The 21,021-nt window shown below is 44.2% G+C and overlaps 1 pseudogene; it reads left to right on the top strand.

The window, feature by feature from the left end:
* The window catches only part of LOC119927031, a 62,336-nt pseudogene that overhangs the window by 21,596 nt on the left and 19,719 nt on the right, over positions 1-21,021 (top strand).

The following is a 21,021-nucleotide window of genomic DNA, read 5'->3' as shown; positions in this document are numbered from 1 at the left end:
ATTAGAGTTGTGTATTTAAGTGCTTTGGGGCTGAGGGCAGGGTGAATACCCATTGTTTAGAGAGTACAACTCTATTGCACAGATAATGTAGAAGGGAGAGGGAGTAGGGGAAAGGAGGGTTTGCGGGGAAGGCCTCTTGGAGGAAATTTGATTTTAACAAGGCTTTGAAGGTGGGTAGAATGATAATCTGTCTTATAAGAGGGGGAAGAGATTTCCAGGACAGGGAGGACATGGGCAAGTGGTCAACAGTGAGATGGGTGAGAGGGTTGTACAGGGAGTAGGTTGGAGCCAGAGGAGTGAAGTGTGCTTTCTAGACTATGAGCCCTCTGTTGGGTAGGGACCGGCTCTATATGTTGCCAACTTGTACTTCCCAAGTGCTTAGTACAGTGCTCTGCACACAGTAAGCACTCAATAAATATGATTGAATGAATGAATGAATTGTGGGCCTGTACTGTATCTGTCTGTTGTATTGGCCTCTCCCAAGAGCTTTGTATAGTGCTTTACACACAGTAAGTGTTCCATAAATACAATTGAATTAATGAAAGTGTGTGGGACAGATTGTGGTAGGAAATCACAAAATAAGAGGCAGCAATCAGTAAACTCCTTGTTGACAGAGATCCTCTATACTCACCCTTTAATATTCTTTACACAGTAAGTGCTGAATAAATACTATTGATTGATTGACTCGGGAATGGATAAGCAACCATTGGAGTTTTTTTGAGGAGTGGGGAGACTTGAATTTATTAATAATGTCTTTGTCAGTGACATTTAAGTTAGTTTCCTGAGCCACAGAACTCCTGGAAGTTTTTTTTTAAAGCACACCCAATAAAGAACAATGATAAAAGGTATATACTGGGTTCCATAACTCACTGATTCAGAAAGGATAACAAAACTTTATGGCTTTCAACTGCATGCAATTTCCTTCTAAGATCATTCAAGAGGGATATAAATTAGCCTTGTCCTGGAAAGCTGAGCCAGCTGTACAGTGGAAAGCATTTGAAATCCAGATATGCTTAGTTTACATATGGATCTTCATCAAATATTAGACCAAAAATATAATCCCAGGAATGCGACCTTAGAATGCATTTGCTGTTTTACTTTTTCATTAGAAAGATTAATTTCAGTGGATTTATACCATGGCCATTTTATCTTATTTTGCAACTTTAACTTTCTATTCTTGAAATTCTAAAGATTACAAGATGTCACTTAAGCTAGATCTGCCTCCTGACAGAACAGCTACCAAACCATCCATGATGGCTGGTGGTTTTATGGATTGTAAAGATCTCCAGAGCTGGAAATTCAACAGCCTCCACAGTGGCTTATTCCAAGACTTAGTGGTTCTGCTCATTATCCAATCAGTAGTCAGTAGTATTTATTGAGCACTTACTTTGTGCAAAACACTATACTAAGCACTTGGGAGAATGCAATAGAATGGGTAGACAGGAGATTCCTGCCCACAAGGAGCTTACAGTCTCCACTGGGAAAAGAAATTACAGAAAGGGGAAATGGTAGAGTGTGAGGATGTAACCCTACATACTGGGGCCCTGAAGGTGGAGTGAATATAAAGTGCTTGAAGGATGAGTGAGGGAATAGGGGACACAGAAGGGAGGGAAATGAGGGCTTAGCAAGGGAAAGCCTCTTGAAGAAGATGTGATTTAAGCAGGGTTTTGAAGCTGAGGGGAGCAGTGGTCTCTCAGGGGATGTGGGCAAGGGTTGGCAGCATGAGAGATGGGATTATGGTTCTTTCTTAAATGTAACCTAAATCTTGCATTTTCTAATGCACACCAATTTTCTCTTGCCCTATTTATTCTCTCTTGAGAAGAAAATTCGCTGGTCAGGATACTCCTTCCAATCACCCTTCAAATATTTCTGAAGAGTTATTGAACTCCACCCACCCCTTCTCATTTCAGCTCTGTCATAAAACTGCCAGTTTTTAAGCCAAGTACAATTAAGTGTTCTCTCTCCCTCTGTCCTCTCTATCTCTCTAAATCTAGAGGCATCTCTCACTCTTTTTCTTCCCCATCCCACCTCTCAATTGTAGCTGAGATATTTACTCATTTCTTTTTGGTATGATGAATGAATAATGTATTGTCTGTATTAATAATACATTCCAGGTTGGTTGAAGTGGCAGGCCTGGAAGGTAGAGAGATTAAATCAGGGAAGGTTAAGGGAGAGAGGGGCATGTTTTGGAAAAATTGATGAGCAACAGTACTCCAATCTATTGATCGTATTTATGGAGTACTTACTGTGTGCAGAACACTGTATTAAGTGCTTGGGAGAGTGCAGTACCATAGAGTTGATAGGCATGATCTTTGTTCTCAGGCAATTGACAGTCTAGAGGGGATTCTAGACATGGGTTTCCGATGTGCGGCTCCCAATAGAGCTGTAGCTCTTGGAGCCTGCAAGGTCAGTGTAAACATGGCCACAATTTAAAGAACATTCGGCCCCTCTGGAGCAGTGCAGGACTTAAAAAGATCCTTCAGGCTCCATCAGTCAATCAATCAATGGCATGTATTGAGTGCTTAGTGTGTGCAGAGTACTGTACTAAACACTTTGTCATTCAATCGTATTTATTGAGCGCTTACTGTGTGCAGAGCATTGTACTAAGTGCTTGGGAGAGTAGAGTCCAGTAGCGTTGGTAAGAGAAGCAGCGTAGCTCAGTGGAAAAGAGCACGGGCTTTGGAGTCAGAGGTCATGGGTTCAAATCCCGGCTCTGCCAATTGTCAGCTGTGTGACTTTGGACAAGTCACTTAACTTCTCTAGGTCTCAGTTACCTAATCTGAATAATGGGGATTAAGACTGTGAGCCCCCCGTGGGGCAACCTGATCACCTTGTAACCTCTCCAGCACTTAGAGCAGTGCTTTGCACATAGTAAACGCTTAATAAATGACATCATCATCATTATTATTATTATTAGTTAGGATCCCTGCCCTCAAGGAGCTGACAGTCTGGAGGAAATACTATTCATTCATTCATTCATTCAATCGTATTTATTGAGCGCTTACTGTGTGCAGAGCACTGTACTAAGTGCTTGGGAAGTACAAGTTGGCAACATATAGAGACGGTCCCTACCCAACAGCGGGCTCAAAATTTAGAAGGGGGAGACAGACAGCAAAACAAAACATATTAACAAAATAAAATAAATAGAATAGTAAATATGTACAAGTAGAGTAATAAATATGTACAAATATGTATACAGGTGCTGTGGGGAAGGGAAGGAGGTAAGGCAGGGAGGATAGGGAGGGGGGAGGAGGGGGAGAGGAAGGAGGGGGCTCAGTCTGGGAAGGCCTCCTGGAGGAGGTGAGCTCTCCGTAGGGCTTTGAAGGGAGGAAGAGAGCTAGCTTGGTGGATATGCAGAGGGAGGGCATTCTAGGCCAGGGGGAGGACGTGGGCCGGGGGTCGATGGCGGGACAGGTGAGAATGAGGTAGAATGAGGAGGTTAGCAGCAGAGGAGCGGAGGGTGTGGGCTGGGCTGTAGAAGGAAAGAAGTGAGGTGAGGTAAGAGGGGGCGAGGTGATGGAGAGCCTTGAAGCCGAGAGTGAGGAGTTTTTGCCTGATGCGTAGGTTGATTGGTAGCTACTGGAGATTTTTGAGGAGGGGGGTAACATGCCCAGAGCATTTCTGCACAAAGATGATCCAGGCAGTAGCGTGAAGTAGAGACTGAAGTGGGGTGAGACAGGAAGATGGGAGATCAGAGAGGAGGCTGATGCAGTAATTCAGTCAGGATAGGATGAGAGCTTGAACAAGCAGGGTAGCAGTTTGGATGGAGAGGAAAGGGCGGATCTTGGCAATGTTGTGGAGGTGAGACCGGCAGGTTTCAGTGACAGATTGGATGTGAGGGGTGAATGAGAGAGCAGAGTCGAGGATGACACCAAGGTTGCGGGCTCATGAGACGGGAAGGATGGTAGTGCTGTCAACAGTGATGGGAAAGTCAGGGAGAGGGCAGGGTTTGGGAGGGAAGATAAGGAGTTCAGTCTTGGACATATTGAGTTTTAGATGGGATTCCAATTTGTGGCTCCCACCAGAGCTGTTGCTCTTGGAGTCTGCAAGGTCTGCATTAATGTGGCCACAATTTAAAGACCATTCAGCTCCCCTGGGGCAGAGCACAGGCTCACTGTGGGCGGGGATCAAGTTTACCAACTCTGCTGTAATGTACTCTCTTAAACCCTTAGTATTCATTCATTCATTCATTCAATCATATTTATGGAGCACTTACTGTGTGCTGAGTATTGTACTAAGCGTTTGGGAAAATACAATACAACAATAAACAGACACATTCCCCACCCACAGTGAACTTACAGTCTAGAGGGGGGAGACAGATGTCAATATAAATAAATTACGGATATGTAATTTATACAGATCCTTCTAAGAGCTATTAAGTACTTCAGGCTAGATCAATTGATTAATCAATCAATCAATAATAATAATAATGATGGCATTTGTTAAGTGCTTACTGTGTGCAAAGCACTCTTCTAAGCACTGGTGTGGATATAAGGTAATCAGGTTGTCCCACGTGGGGCTCACAGTCTTAATCCCCATTTTACAGATGAAGGAACTGAGGCACAGAGAAGTTAAGTGACTTGCCCAAGGTCACACAGCTGACAAGTGGCAGAGCCAGGATTAGAACCTATGACCTCTGTCTCCCAAGCCCGTGCTCCTTCCACTGAACCACACTGCTTCAATTGATTGAGTGTTTACTAGTGTACTACAGAATTCACCCTTTCCTCTCTATGCAAACTGGTACCACATTGGTCGCATTAATCCTTTCAGCCTCCTCAAAGACCTCCCTGCCTCCTGTCTCCCCGGACTGAAGCCCTTACTTCCTCTGCTGCCCAGATCATTTTTCTTAAAAAAAGGTCAGTCCACATCTCTCTACTCCTCAAGAAACTTCAGCATGGACCATTCACCTCCGCATCAAACAAATTCCTTACCATCGGCTTTAAGGCACTCAATCAGCTCTCACCCTCCTACAATACCTCTCTGATTTCCTACAAGAACCCATCTGGTACACTTCACTCCTCTAACACCAACCTACTTTACCTCAATCTCATCTATCTTGCTAACAACCCCACAGACAGTCATCCTCCTTGCCTTCAAAGCTTTACTGAAGGCACATCTCCTCCAAGAGTCCTTCCCAGACTAGGCCCCCACTTTCCTTTTCTCCCACTCCCTTCTACATTGCCCTTTTGTTCATTCATTGTTGTATTTTTTGAGCGCTTTCTGTGTGCAAAGCATTGTACTAAGCGCTTGGGAAATACAAATTGGCAACATATAGAGACGGTCCCTACCCAACAATGGGCTCACAGTCTAGAAGGGGGAGACAGACAAAAAACAAAGCGTGTGGACAGGTGTCAAGTCGTCAGAACAAATACAATTAAAGCTAAATGCACATCATTAACAAAATAAATAGAATAGTAAATATGTACAAGTAAAATAAATAGAATAATAAATCTGTACAAACATATATACAGGTGCTGTGGGGAGGGGAAAGAGGTAGGGCAGGGGGGATGGGGAGGAGGAGAGGAAAAAGGGGGCTCAGTCTGGGAGCCTTTGTTCTTCCCTCCTCCCAGCCCCACAGCACTTTTGAAACATATCTTAATTTATTTTTTTTATATTGACGTATCTCTCCCCATTCTAGACTGTAAGCTCACTGTGGGCAGGGAATGTGTCTGTTTATATTTGCATTGTACTTTCCCAAGCGCTTAGTACACTACCCTCCATATAGTAAGTGCTCCACAAATACGATTGAATGAATGAATGAATGAATGAATACTAAGGGTGTAAGAGAGTACAATACAATACAGCAGAGTTGGTAAACATGATCCCTGACCACAATCATTTGCAGCCTAGAGGGGGAGACAGACATTGAAATAAATTATGGATATGTTTATGAGTACCATACAACTAAGGGTGAGGTGAATTTCAAGTTCTTAAAGGGTAGGTTTGGGGCCCGGATATTCACATAGACAGAACATTGTCATTTCGCAGCTCATCTTGATGTGATGGGCTGGGTGGGTGTGATATGATGGGGTGGGGTGGACTGTCTCTATATGTTGCTGAGTTGTACTTCCCAAGCGCTTAGTACAGTGCTCTGCACAAAGTAAGTGCTCAATCAATCAATCATATTTATTGAGCGCTTACTATGTGCAGAGCACTGTACTAAGTGCTTGGGAAGTACAAGTTGGCAACATAATAAGATTGAATGAATGAATGTGGGCCATTTTACAAATTTCTGGATTCCTCACCTCTGCCACGGTGTCCACCTTGCTTCTTCGATGGTAACACAGGGGTTAAGTGTGTTAACCTGAAACCAGCTAAGGGCTGTGGCTGGGTTATCTTCAAACCACAGAAGATTCAAATCAGACAGATGTTCTGGAGAAAACTGAAACCAGTGAAACCTAATTGATGTATCTTTCTCTAAATAAATATTTGACTTATCCAACTGATAAGCAAATGGAGTCAGCAGTAATAGAGCTGCAAAAGAAATATATCCTCCTTTGGCAGATAAGAAAAGATTATTATATCCTACTCTCCCAAGCACTTAGTACACTGCTTGCACACAGTAAGCTCCCAGTAAATATGATTGAATGATTTAATGAATAGTAGGGACTGTCTTATAAAGACTGTTGTCTTTATATGTTGCATCAGGCAGAAACTCCTCACCCTGGGCTTCAAGGCTCTCCATCACCTCGCCCCCTCCTACCTCACCTCCCTTCTCTCCTTCTACTGCCCAGCCCGCAACCTCCGCTCCTCCACCGCTAATCTCCTCACTGTACCTCGTTCTCGCCTGTCCCGCCGTCGACCCCCGGCCCACGTCATCCCCCTGGCCTGGAATGCCCTCCCTCTGCCCCTCCGCCAAGCTAGCTCTCTTCCTCCCTTCAAGGCCCTGCTGAGAGCTCACCTCCTCCAGGAGGCCTTCCCAGACTGAGCCCCTTCCTTCCTCTTCCCCTCATCCCCCTCTCCATCCCCCCATCTTACCTCCTTCCCTTCCCCACAGCACCTGTATATATGTATATATGGTTGTACATATTTATTACTCTATTTATTTATTTATTTATTTTACTTGTACATTTCTATCCTATTTATTTTATTTTGTTGGTATGTTTGGTTCTGTTCTCTGTCTCCCCCTTTTAGACTGTGAGCCCACTGTTGGGTAGGGACTGTCTCTATGTGTTGCCAATTTGTACTTCCCAAGCGCTTAGTACAGTGCTCTGCACATAGTAAGCGCTCAATAAATACGATTGATTGATTGACTTGTACTTCCCAAGCGCTTAGTACAGTGCTCTGCACACAGTAAGCGCTCAATAAGTACGATTGAATGAATGAATGAATCATCATGGAAGTAGCATGAGCTTGGGAATCAGAGGACCCAAATTCTATTCCCATCTCCACCACTTATCTGCTGTGTGACATTGTCCCCATTTTTTGCCTTCCTTCTCCTATTAACATTCTCTTTTCTTTTCACTAGGGAAGCAGCGTGGCCTAGTGGATAGAGCATGGGCCTGGGAGTCAGAAGGAACTGGGTTCTAATTCCATCTCCATTACTTGTATGATCTTGAGCAAGTCACTTAACATTTCTGTGCCTCAGTTACCTAGTCTGTAAAATGGGGATTCTTTATAATAATAATAATAATGTTATTTGTTAAGTGCTTATTATGTTCCAGGTACTATACTAAGTGCTGGGGTAAATAGAAACAAATCGGGTTGGATGCAGTCCCTTTCCCATGTGGGGCTCACACTCTCAATCTCCATTTTGCAGATGAGGTAACTGAGGCACAGAGAAGTGAAGTGACTTGCTCAAGGTCACACAGCAGGATTAAGACTGTAAATTCTATGTGGGACCGGGACTGTGTCCAACATGATTATCTTGTATCTATTCCAGAACTTAGTGAAGTGCTTGGCACATATTAAGTGTAAAAAATGTCTAAAAATATCATTCAATTTAGCCTTGCCTCAGTTCCCTCATCTATAAAATGGGGACTAAATCCTACTCTCTCTTAGATTGTGAGCCCTGTGTGGGACAGGGACTGTGTCTTTACTTGATTATTTTTGCTCTTCAGTTCTTAGAACAGTGCTTAACACCTACTAAGTACTTAGCAAGTACCACAGTAATTATGATGGTATTTGTTAAGCTCTTACTATGTACTGTTATCGATAAGTAGGAGGCAAAATACGTTAACCAGTGTAAATCGGCTGCAGGGTTCGGGAACCCAAGGTGGTGACGCAGATAGGAAAAATGACTCGGAGACATGAGTTCAGATAGAGCAGGAAAGGTAGGAAAGCTGACTTCTCCCCTGTTCACCTCCCAAGAGGTACTAGTGAGGAACAGCCCTGAACCCAGCTGCTTCTTTCCTTTCATTTGGTTCCCCATCGTAGCTACACAAAGGATTCCAGCGCGGGAAACTTTGGCACCCTGTTACTGGGAGATGTTATCAAGAGACATCCCCACACAGGATGGGGTGTCTCAGACAGGGCGTAGCCGCTTTGATCAGTGTCAGCCCTCCTTGATTACAGAATCTTCCTGGAGGCAGGAGCCTGTTCATCACACATCCGGTTGTTAAGCCCTGCACACAATGGAGTCGGTTATACTAAGCCTTAAGGGAAAATGCAGTCGATGCCGCTTCTGTTGGAGTATGCAGCTAGGGTGGACAACAGTACCAAGCACTATTATTGTTATTACTTAGTCAGCTAGTCCTCTGTGGGACAGGGACTATGTCAGACCTGATTAATTTATATGTACCCCAGGATTTAGAACAGTGCCTAACACAAAGTAAATGCTTAACAAATACTGCCATATGTGTACTTATCTATAATTCTATTTATTTTTATGGAATTAACCCCCGTTTACTTGCTCTGTTTTGCTGTCTGTCTCCCCTTTCTAGACTGTAAGCCCGTTGTTGGGTAGGGACTTTATATGTTGCCGAATTGTTCTTTCCAAGTGCTTAGTACAGTGCTCTGCCCACAGTAGGTGCTCAATAAATATGATTGAATAAATGAATGAATGAATAATAGTTAATTACCGTGGGCAGGGAATGAGTCTATCAACTCTGTTAAATTGTACTTTCCCAAGTGTTTGGTCCAGTGTTCAGCACACATTTAGCGCTCCATAAATGTGATTGATTGATGTATTGATTGAATGCTTATTGTGTACAGAGCACTGTACTAAATGCTTGGCAGAGTACAACAGGGTTGATAGACATGTTCCCTTCCAGTAAAGAGTTTACAGTCTACAGACAAGGTTCCAATTCCAGCTTTCAGCTTAATAATTCACTACTGTTTCCACTCATTCATTTATTCATTCCATTGTATTTATTGAACATTTACTGGGTGCAAAGCACTGTACTAAGCATTTGGGTGAGTGCAATTCAACAATAAACAGATACATTACCTGCCCACAATGAGCTTAAGTCTAGAGGTGAGGAGCCAGACATTAATATAAGTAAATAAATTAGAGATAAGTACATAAGTGCTGTGGGGCTGGAAGGACGGAAGAAAAAAGGGAGCAAGTCAGCGAGTTCCAGAAGAGAGTGGGAGAAGAGGAAAGTGGGGCTTAGAAAAGGCCTCTGGAGCATATGTGCCTTCAGTAAGGCTTTGAAAGAGGGGAGAGTAATTATCTGTTGGAATTGAGGAGGGATGGCGTTCCAGGCCAGAGACAGGCTGTGGGTGAGTGATTGGCCCGAGACTTTGGTGGTGAGATAGACGAGACGGAGGCATAGTGAGAAGGTGAGCATTGGAGGAGAAAACTGTGCAGGCTGGGCTGTAGTAGGAGAGTACTGTGGTGAGGTAGGATAATAATAATAATGGTAATGATGGTATTTGTTAAGCGCTTACTATGTGCAAAGCACTGTTCTAAGAGCTGGGGGGATACAAGGCGATCAGGTTGTCCCACATGGGGCTCACAGTCTTAATCCCCATTTTCCAGATGAGGGAACTGAGGCACAGAGAAGTTGACTTGCCCAAGATCACACAGCAGATATGTGGCGGAGCTGGGATTCGAACCCATGACCTCTGACTCCAAAGCCCAGGCTCTTTCCACTGAGCCACGCTGCGAGGGTTCAACCTGATGGAGTGCTTTAAAGCCAACAAACAGCAGCTGATTCCAATCCATGCACCTCTATTCTCCCTCCCACAATTATAATTGTGACAATTGTTAAATGCCTACCCAGTGCCAGGCACCATACTAAGTACTGGGGTAGTTACAAGCAAATCGGGTTGGACACAGTCCCTGTCCCACAGTGGGCTCACAGTCTTAATCCCCACTTTATAGAGAAGTGTAGTGACTAGCCCAAGGTCACACAACAGACAAGGGGCACAGCTGGGATTAGAACCCAATTCCTTTTGACTCCAAGGCCTGTGCTCTGTCCACTAGGCAACGCTGCTAGTGGCTCAGTGGAAAGAGCCTGGGCTTTGGAGTCAGAGGTCATGGGTTCAAAACCCAGTTACACCAATTGTCAGCTGTGTGACTTTGAGCAAGTCACTTAACTTCTCTGTGCCTCAGTTACTTCATCTGTAAAATGGGGATTAAGACTGTGAGCCCCCCTTGGGACAACCAATCTGATTACCTTGTAACATCCCCTGCGCTTAGAGCAGTGCTTTGCACATAATAAGCGCTTAATAAATGTCATTATTATTATAGAAATACGTCCTTGGGTCCAGACATTGAGCACACAGTACCTACAAGTCTGGTCTTCGATTATTTCGAGCTCTTACATATTCCCTATGTGAACTATCTAGGTGAGTAACAAGTTTTATTTGATATGTCAGCGTGGCTCAGTGGAAATAGCACGGGCTTTGGAGTCAGAGATCGTGGGTTCAAATCCCATCTCCAGCAATTATCAGCTGTGTGACTTTGGGTGAGTCACTTAACTTCTCTGTGCCTCAGTAAAATGGAGATTAAGACTGTGAGATGGGAGTTGACTGTGAGCCCCTCGTGGGACAACCTTATCACCTTGTAACCTCCCCAGCGCTTAGAACAGTGCTTTGCATATAGTAAGCGCTCAATAAATGCCATCATCATTATTATTATTATTATGTCAGCGGATCGCAGAATTCAGACAATGCCTGCCTGCTGGGTTGGACGGACCATGAGGTGGCCAGAGGCTGAGGCAGAAGCCTGGTCATCCCGACAGATGTTCCTGGCAGAAGGGGCTGCTGAGGTGGAGACCCAAGCCTGAAGGCCACTTGACAACTTCCTGGGCCCCTGTTTCCTGTGTTTTGCTTCCATCCAGCCCATGTGACTTCGTCTGCCTCCCTGATTGATCCATCAATCAATCGATGGTATTGAGCACTTATTGTCTGCTGAGCACTGTATTGAGCACTTGGGAGAATGGAATACAACAGAATTCGTAACTACATTCCCTTCCCACAACGAGCTTAGTTTAGAGGGGGAGTCATCCATTAAAATGCAGCATAAGTATGTACATGAGTGCTGTGGGGCAGAGGATGGGCTGAAGGTCAAGTGCTTGAGGGGGATGCTGAAGTGGGAAGCAGAGTGGGCTTGTGGATAGAGCATGGGCCTGGGAGTCAGAAGGACCTGGTTCTAATCCGAGTTCATCTACTTGCCTGAGAAAGTCACTTAACTTCTCTTTGACTCAGTTACCTCATCAGTAAAATGGGGATTAAGACTGTGAGTCCCATGCGGGACATGGACTGTGTCCAACTTGAGTAGCTTGTAGCTTCCCCAATGCTTACTACAGTGCCTGTAACATAGAAAGCGCTTAACAAATACCATTAAAAAAATTAAAAAGTGCTGTGGCTTGGGAGACCTTGGGTCTGGTCATCCCAGCCTTGCCCCTAGCAAAACCCTTAGGAGGCTTGGAGAGAAACCAAACTTGTACTACTTCTTTTCCCTCCTACTTTGACTGTGTGTCCCATGTGTGTCCAGATTATCTGTTATCCTTCCCCTCGCCTGGAATGCCTTCCCTCTACACATCTGCCAAGATAGCTCTCTTCCTCTCTTCAAAGCCTTTCTGAAAGCTCACCTCCTCCAAGAGGCCTTCCCAGACTGAGCCCCCTTTTTCCTCTCCTCCTCCCCATCCCCCCTGCCCTACCTCCTTCCCCTCCCCACAGCATCTGTATATATGTTTGTACAGATATGTTTGTACAGTTTTATTACTCTATTTATTTTACTTGTATATATTTACTATTCCATTTGTTTTGTTAATGTTGTGCATTTAGCTTTAATTATATTTGTTCTGACGACTTGACACCTGTCCACTTGTTTTATTTTGTTGTCTTTCTCCCCCTTCTAGACTATGAGCCCTTTGTTGGGTAGGGACTGTCTCTATATGTTGCTAACTTGTACTTCCCAAGCGCTTAGTACAGTGCTCTGCACACAGTAAGCGCTCAATAAATAAGATTGAATGAATGAATGAATAGTGAATCAGCCTTTAGCCCCAGCCCAGGAGAAAAGTGATACCCCCACGTTTCCTGCTAATGAAAGGGTCTGTAGGTAATAGGAAGCCACAAAGAGTAAAAGTTTGAAGAGAAACTTTCCATACTTTTAGACTGTGAGCCCCCTGTTGGGTAGGGACTATCTCTATATGTTTCCAACTTGTACTTCTCAAGCGCTTAGTACAGTGCTCTGCACACAGTAAGCGCTCAATAAATACGATTGATGATGATACTAAAATAAGTCAATGAATCTGTCTTCCAGACTGCCAACGGAATAGACAGGCTGCAGCCTGGAGGAACCTAGAACTCATAAACCACGGATGGGACTGTGGTGCCCTCGTGTGACCAAAAGGCATATTGCAACTTCCCAGTTCCCCTGACAAATTCATTCATTCATTCATTCAATCGTATTTATTGAGCGCTTACTGTGTGCACAGCACTGTACTAAGCGCTTGGGAAGTACAAGTTGGCCATATAGACAGACGGTCCCTACCCAACAGTGGGCTCACAGTCTAGAAGGGGGAGACAGAGACAGAGACAGAGACAGAGACGGAGAACAAAACATATTAACAAAACATATTAACAGAATAAAATAAATAGAATAAATATGTACAAGTAAAATAAATAAATAAATAATATGGAGGGTGGTTGGAAATGAACAATTTCAAGCCTGGTCTGTTGCCAGTGTTAAATATTTGAAGTATCTGGACTCCCTTCCGCTCACCCCTCTGGGTGACCTTTGCAAAACCATCTATCGACCTGCTCGTTAAAGGCAGGTAACGTGTCTGCTAATTCTGTTGTATTGTAATAATAATAATAATAATAATAATAATAATAATAATAATAATAATATTTGTTAAGTGCTTGGTCTGTTCCAGGCATTGTACTAAGCGCTGGGATGGATACAAGCAAATCGGGTTGTACTCAGTCCCCTGTCCCAGGTGGTGCTCACAGTCTCAATCCCCATTTTACAGATGAGGTAACTGCGGCACAGAGAAGTGAAGGCCCTACTGCGAGCTCCCGTCAAGAGTTCCCTTCAAGGCCCTACTGAGAGCTCACCTCTTCCAGGAGGCCTTCCCAGACTGAGCCCCTTCCTTCTTCTCCCCCTCGTCCCCCTCTCCATCCCCCCATCTTACCTCATCATCATCATCATCAATCGTATTTATTGAGCGCTTACTATGTGCAGAGCACTGTACTAAGCGCTTGGGAAGTACAAATTGGCAACATATAGAGACAGTCCCTACCTAACAGTGGGCTCACAGTCTACCTCCTTCCCTTCCCCACAGCATCTGTATATATGTATATATGTTTGTACATATTTATTACTCTATTTATTTATTTATTTTACTTGTACCTATCAATTCTATTTATTTTATTTTGTTAGTATGTTTAGTTTTGTTCCCTGTCTCTGCCTTCTAGACTGTGAGTCCACTGTTGGGTAGGGACTGTCTCTATATGTTGCCAGCTTGTACTTCCCAATCGCTTAGTACAGTGCTCTGCACACAGTAAGCACTCAATAAATACGATTGATTGATTGACTGATTGATTGATTGAAGTGACTTACCCAAGGTCACACAGCAGACAAGTGGCAGAGCCGGAATTAGAACCCATGTCCTTCTGACTCCCAGGCCCATGCTCTATCCACTACACCATGCTGCTTCTCCTAAGCACACGTACTCTCCCAAGTGCTCAAAACAGTGCTCTGCACAAGGTAAGCACTCAATCAATACCATTGACTGATCGATTGATTGCCAGGGTGAAAACTCCCTGGTGAGGGAACAATCAATCAATTGTATGTAGTCATTCATTTAATGGTATTTACACGCTTACTGTATGCAGAGCACTGTACTAATCGTACTGATCTGTACTAGAGAAGCAGCGTAGCTCAGTGGAAAGAGCATGGGCTTTGGAGTCAGAGGTCATGGGTTCAAATCCCAGCTCTGCCAATTGTCAGCCATGTGACTTTGGGCAAGTCACTTCACTTCTCTGGGCCTCAGTTCCCTCATCTGTCAAATGGGGATGAAGACTGTGAGCCCCATGTGGGACAACCTGATCACCTTGTAAGTTCCCCAGTGCTTAGAACAGTGCTTTGCACATAGTAAGTGCTCAATAAATGCCATTATTATTATTATTATTATTACTAAGTGCTTGGGAGAGTACAGTATAACAGAGTTGGTAGACAAGTTCCCTGCCCAACCTGTACTTCCCAAGTGCTTAGTACAGTGCTCTGCACATAGTAAGCGCTCAATAAATACGATTGAATGAATGAATGAATGCCCATAAGGAGCTTAAGGTCTAGAGTGGGAGATAGAGAAGTAGTATGGCACTGTGGATAGAACACAGGCCTGGGAGTCAGAAAGTCATGGGTTCTAATCCCCAATGTACCACTTGCCTGGTGTGTGACCTGGGGAAAGTCACATCATTTCTTTCTGCCTCAGTTACCTTATCTGTAAAATGGGGCTTGAGAGTGTGAGCCCCACCTGGGATAAGGACTGTGTCCAACCCGATATGCTTGTATTCATCCCAGTGCTTCATACAGTGCCTGGCACATAGTAGAGACTCAACAAAAACTATTATTATTATTAAGTAAATGAACAACTTTCTACCAAAAGGTTTCAAGAGAAAGGGAATTTAGTCAAGAAGCAATGTGACTTAGTAGAAAGAGCACAACACTGGGAGTCGGAGGATCTGGGTTCCAATCCCAGCTCTGCCAGTTGCCTGTTGTGTAATCTTGAGCCGCCTGTTGTGTAATCTTGAGCAAAACACTTAACTTCTCTGGCCCTCAATTTGCTTATCTGTAAAATGGGGATTCTATAGGGCGTTCTCCTTCCTATTTACACTGTGAGTCAGGATCCTTTACCAACAAGGAATTTCTGCTTGATGAGGAGGGAGGTGGTTAATAATTGGAGATTTTTGGAGAGATGTATGCCAAGCGATACTATAGGAGGATGACTCAGGCAGGAGAACAGAATCTGGGCTAAAGCAGGGGAAGATGAGCAGAGGGGCTGATGCAGTAGTCTAACTATGATATGACCAGTACCCAGCTGAAATTTGACTTCCCCGTATAAAACTAGACTAATTGTTACCCTATCTCTTTTCCTCCTCTGGCCACCCCTGCATGCTCACCCACTCACACTCGGTGCCCACAGAAGCCCTGCCTTAGTTTTACTGGGAAATTGGGTGACTGCCATGTCACAGCTTTCAAAATGGTTTCTGGGGCTGTCCAGCCAAATTTTTGAGATTAATCAATCAATCAATCAGTCATATTCATTGAACACTTACTGTGTGCAGAACACTGTACTAAGCACCTGGGAGAGTACCAGGTGACAGAGTTGGTAGACACATTCCAGATTCTAATGTCTTCAGGCATCTTCTGAAGAAAGATTCAGCCTTAACCTTGAACACAGCCCAATTTTATTGGAATTTCTAAATGCCTTTCATTAATTCACTATCCTTTTCAAGTCATGAGCTCTGCCTGGAAGAATTGCCCAGTGTTGTTTGGTTGCACCAATCCATCAGTCAATCGTATTTATTGAGCACTTACTCTGTACAGAGCACTGAACTTGGCACTTGGGAGAGTACAATATTCCCTTCCTATGTGGAGCTTACAGTCTGGGCGGGGGACACAGAAAATAATATGAGTAAAGTACAAATACAAACATAAAGGCTGTGGGTTTGAGGGTGGAGTGAATGAAGGGTACTAATCCGAGTGCAAGGGTAATGCAGAAAGGAAAGGGAGTAGAATTGAGAGCCTTACTGGGGAAAGTCCCTTGAAGGAGATATAATTTTGATAAGCCTTCGAAAGTGGGAAGAGTGATGGTCTGTCATACATGAAGGGGGAGGGACAGCAACTCTGTCCAAGCTAATTAATTTGTACCTATCCCAGATCTTAGAATACTATTTGACACAAAGTAAGCATGTAACAAATACCATAAAAAATGAGCTCCAGGCTAGAGGGAGGATGTAGGCGAGGTGTCTGTGGTGAGATAGATGAGATCAAGGTACAGTGAATAAGTTGGTATTAGAGGCACAAAGTGTATGGGCTGGGTTTTAATAGGAAATGATCAAGGTAAGGAGGGGCCAAGGTGATCGAATGCTTTAAAGATGATAGCGTGAGTTTCTGTTTGATGTGGAGGTGGATGGGCAACAACTGGAGGTTCTTGAAAATGGGGAAACATAGATTGAATGGTTTGGGGCAGCAGAGTGAATTATAGACTAGAGTGGGGAGAAGCAGGAAGCAGGAAAGTCAGTGAGGAGGCTGCTGCAGTAATGAAGACAGCAGAGGATATGTGCAAGCACTTAGTACAGTGCTAAGGACTTAGCACAGTGCTCTGCACACAGTAAGTGCTCAATAAATACGATTGAATGAATGCTTGGATTTACATGATAGCAGTTTGGATGGTGAGGAAAGGGCAGACTTCAGCGATGTGATGCTTGAACTGAAAATATTTGGTGACAGACTGCATGTGTGGGTTGAATGACATAGATGATTTGAGGATAACACTAAGGTTATGGATTTGTGAGACAGGGAGGGTGGGAAAGTCAGAGGGAGAACAGGGTTTGGCTGGGAAGATGAGGAGTTCATTCATTCATTCAATCGCATTTATTGAGCGCTTACTGTGTGCAGAGCACTGTACTAAGCGCTTGGGAAGTACAAGTTGGCAACACATAGAGACGGACCCTATCCAACAGTAGGCTCATAGTCTAGAAGCGGGAGACAGAGAACAAAACAAAACATATTAACAAAATGAAATGAATAGAATAAATATGTACAAATAAAATAAGTAAATAAATAGAGGAATAAATCCGTACAAACATATATACATATATACAGGTGCTGTGGGGAGGGCAAGGAGGTAAGGCGGGGGGATGGGGAGGGGTAGGAGGGGTGAGGAAGGAGGGGCTCAATCTGGGAAGGCCTCCTGGAGGAGGTGAGCTCTCAGTAGGGCCTTGAAGGGAGGAAGAGAGCTAGCTTGGCGGATGTGTGGAGGGAGGGCATTCCAGGCCAGGGGAATGACGTGGGCCAGGGGTCGACGGCGGGACAGGCAAGAATGAGGCACGGTGAGGGGATTAGTGGCAGAGGAGTGGAGGGTGCGGGCTGGGCAATAGAAGGAGAGAAGGGAGGTGAGGTAGGAGGGGGCGACGTGATGGAGAGCCTTGAAGCCGAGGGTGAGGAGTTTCTGCCTGATGTGTAGGTTGATTGGTAGCCACTTGAGATTTTTGAGGAGGGGAGTAACATGCCCAGAGCGTTTCTGGACAAAGACAGTCTGGGCAGCGGCATGAAGTATGGATTGAAGTGGGGAGAGACAGGAGACTGTGAGCCCACTATTGGGTAGGGACTGTCTCTATATGTTGCCAACTTGTACTTCCCAAGCACTTAGTACAGTGCTCTGCACACAGTAAGCGCTCAATAAATACGATTGATGAGGAGGAGGATGGGAGATCGGCGAGGAGGCTGATACAGTAATCCAGACGGGATAGGATGAGAGCTTGAACGAGCAGGGTAGCAGTTTGGATGGAGAGGAAAAGGCACATCTTGACAATGTTGCGGAGCTGAGACCAGCAGGTTTTGGTGACGGCTTGGATGTGAGGGGTGAACGAGAGAGCGGAGTTGAGGATGAAACCAAGTTTGCAGGCTTGTGAGACGGGAAGGATGGTAGTGCCGTCAACAGTGATGGGAAAGTCAGGGAGAGGGCAGGGTTTGGGAAGGAAGACAAGGAGTTCAGTCTTGGACATGTTGAGTTTTAGGTGGCGGGCAGACATGCAGATGGCAATGTCCTGAAGGGAGGAGGAGATGCGAGCCTGGAGGGAGGGAGACAGAGCAGGGGCAGAGATGTAGATTTGGGTGTCATCAGAGTTCTGTTTTAGGCTTGTTCAGTTCGAGTTGCTGGTGAGACATTCAGGTAGGGATGTCCTGAAGGCAGGAAGAAATACGAGACTGCTGAGAAGAAGAAAGATCAGGGCTGGTGATATAAATTTCAGAATCATCTGCTAGAGATGGTAACTAAAGGTTGAAGCTATCAATCAGCCAATCAACAGTATTTATTGAGTGTTTACTGTATACAGAGCACAGTACTAAATCCATGGATCAGTACAATACAAAAGAGAAGATAGACTCAATACATGACCACAAGGAGCTTACAGTTGAGAGGGGGAAACTTTTTTTATAGTATTTATTAAGCACTTGCTGTATGTCAAACACTGTTATAAGTGCTGTGATAGGTACAAGTTGATTAGGTCAAACACAGTCCCTGTCCCACATGGGGCTCACAGTCTAAATAGGAGGGAGAACATGTGTCTCCATTTTACAGTTAAGGAAACTGAGGCATAAATAATTTAAGTTATTTTTAAGTTAAGCGACTTACCCAAAGTCCCACAGTCCCACAGAAAGCAGTTGGCAGAATTAAAATAAATTGAAGATATGTACTTAAGTGTTCTGGGGCTGAGGGTGAGGTGGATATCAAGTACTTAAAGGTTACAATTTTAAGTGTACAGCTGGATCAGTGTGTAGGCAGAAGGGAGAGGGGGTCCAGGAAAAGAAGGTTTAGTAGGGGAAGGTCTCCTGGAGGTGATGTGATTTTAATAAAACTTTGAAGATGGGGAGAGTGGTGGTCTGTCAGATATGGAAGGGGAGGGTGTTTCATGCCAGGGGGAGGTCATGGGCAGGGAACTGGAGGGGAGATGAATGAGATTTAAGTACATTGAGTAGGTTGGCATCAAAAGAGCTAAGTTTGTGGGTTGGGTTGTAGTAGGAGATCAGTAAAGTAAGGTAAGTGTGATTGAGGGCTTTAAAGACAATGGTTAGGTATGTCTGTTTTTGCTACTCACAGCACTTGATGCTGTTCTTTTACAATATTTACTCATATTACTGCTTCCCTGCATAATCCCACCCCCTCAGCCATTTTTTTATGGGGGAGGAAAGATAATTATATTTGAGCAGTGGTAATACCACTCACTAGTGTAGGAAGAAAGGTAGGGTCAGGACATCTAGGACACAGGTGCAAGATTTGAAGGGAAGGATAGGAAGAAGGAAAGGTTTGGAGGGTAGGTGAGGGGAGGGTTATTTAATTCATTAATGACTATTGTATGAAACACATAGGAGAGTGCCATAGAAGTAAGGGCTTTCTTTCCTTCTCTTTTTTTTCCTTTCCACTTTTTTCTCCAACTTGCCTTATTGATAAACTTAAATCCCCAAGGGTATTAATAGTTACCAATAGTTGTGGTATTTGCTAAATGCTTTATGTGTGCCAAGCACGGTAGCTACAGTTCCTGTCCCACATGGTGCTCGTAGCAGGAAGGGAGAACAGGTATTTAATCTCTATTTTACAGATGAGGAAATTGAGGCACAGAGATTTGCCCAAGGTCACGCATCAGGCAAGTGGCTGAGTCTGGTTTAGAAATCATGTCCTTGAGCTCCAAACCCATTCTCTTCCCATTATTAGATGCTGCTTCTCCTATTTTTAAGTTGCAAAAAATATGCGATTTCATCCTCCCCTACTTTAACTCTGCCCTTTTCGTCATGTGGCAACAGTTGCTTCGGATATTTACCTCCCTTCTCAAACCCTTTGCCCCTCCCCACACCTCTTCATTCAATCATATTTATTGAGTGCTTACTGTGTGCAAGGCACTCTTGCTCCTGTCCAAATAGGTTACTGAAAATATTGAAACCCCTAGAATCTCCTCTGGTCTTCTCTTGTCTCTCCATCCTCCTACCCTTCTTCAACTCTTCTAACTTTCCAACCAACACCTCAAAAGGAGATTTTCTACCTCCTATCAAAATCTACCCCCTCCATCTGCGCCTCTGGCCCCAACACTTTACACCTTATCAAAACAATTACCCCATCCCTTTTTCCCTCCCTAACTGCCATTTTCAACCATTTGCTTTCCAACCAGCTCTTCCCCAAAGCTTTCAAACACACCAATGTCTCCCTAATCCTAAAAAAAAATCCTCCCTTGACCCTATGGTTCCCTCCAGTTATTATTCAATCTTCTTCTACCATTCCTTTCCAAACTCCTTGAGTGAGCTGTCTACACCTGCTCCCTCCAATTTCTCTCCTACAATTATCTCCTTGACCTCCAACCTGACTTCTCCCTGCTTCTTTACACATAAAACTGCCCTCTCTTAAGATTACTAGTGATATCTTTGTCCAATCCAATGGCCTCTATTCCATCCTAATTGTTTTAAACCTCTCAGCTACCTTCAATAGAAACACTAATAATGATTGTGGTACTTGTTAAGTGCTTACTATGTGCCAAGCACTGTTCTTAACACTGAGGTAGACACACATTAATCAGGTGGGATAAAGCAGCATGGCATAGCGGTCTCGGGAGTCACAGGATGTGGATTCTAATCCCAGCTCCACCACTTGTCTGCTGTGTGACCTTGGGCAAGCCACATAACTTCTCTGTGCTGCCATTATGTCATCTGTAAAATGGGGATTAAGACTGTGAGCCCCACGTGGGAAAGCCTGATGACCTTGTATCTAGCCCAGAGATTAGAACAGTGCTTGGCACATTAGTAAGCACTTAAGAAATACAATTGTTTATTCCCTGTCCCACATTGTGCTCACACTCATTCCCATTTTACAGATGAGGTAATTGAGACACAGAGAAGTTAGTTGACTTTCC

Source organism: Tachyglossus aculeatus, chromosome 1 (assembly GCF_015852505.1).
Source record: "Tachyglossus aculeatus isolate mTacAcu1 chromosome 1, mTacAcu1.pri, whole genome shotgun sequence".
Lineage (NCBI taxonomy): Eukaryota > Metazoa > Chordata > Mammalia > Monotremata > Tachyglossidae > Tachyglossus > Tachyglossus aculeatus.
Note: the sequence above shows the minus strand (reverse complement) of the source record. Positions and strands in the feature narration are given on the sequence as shown.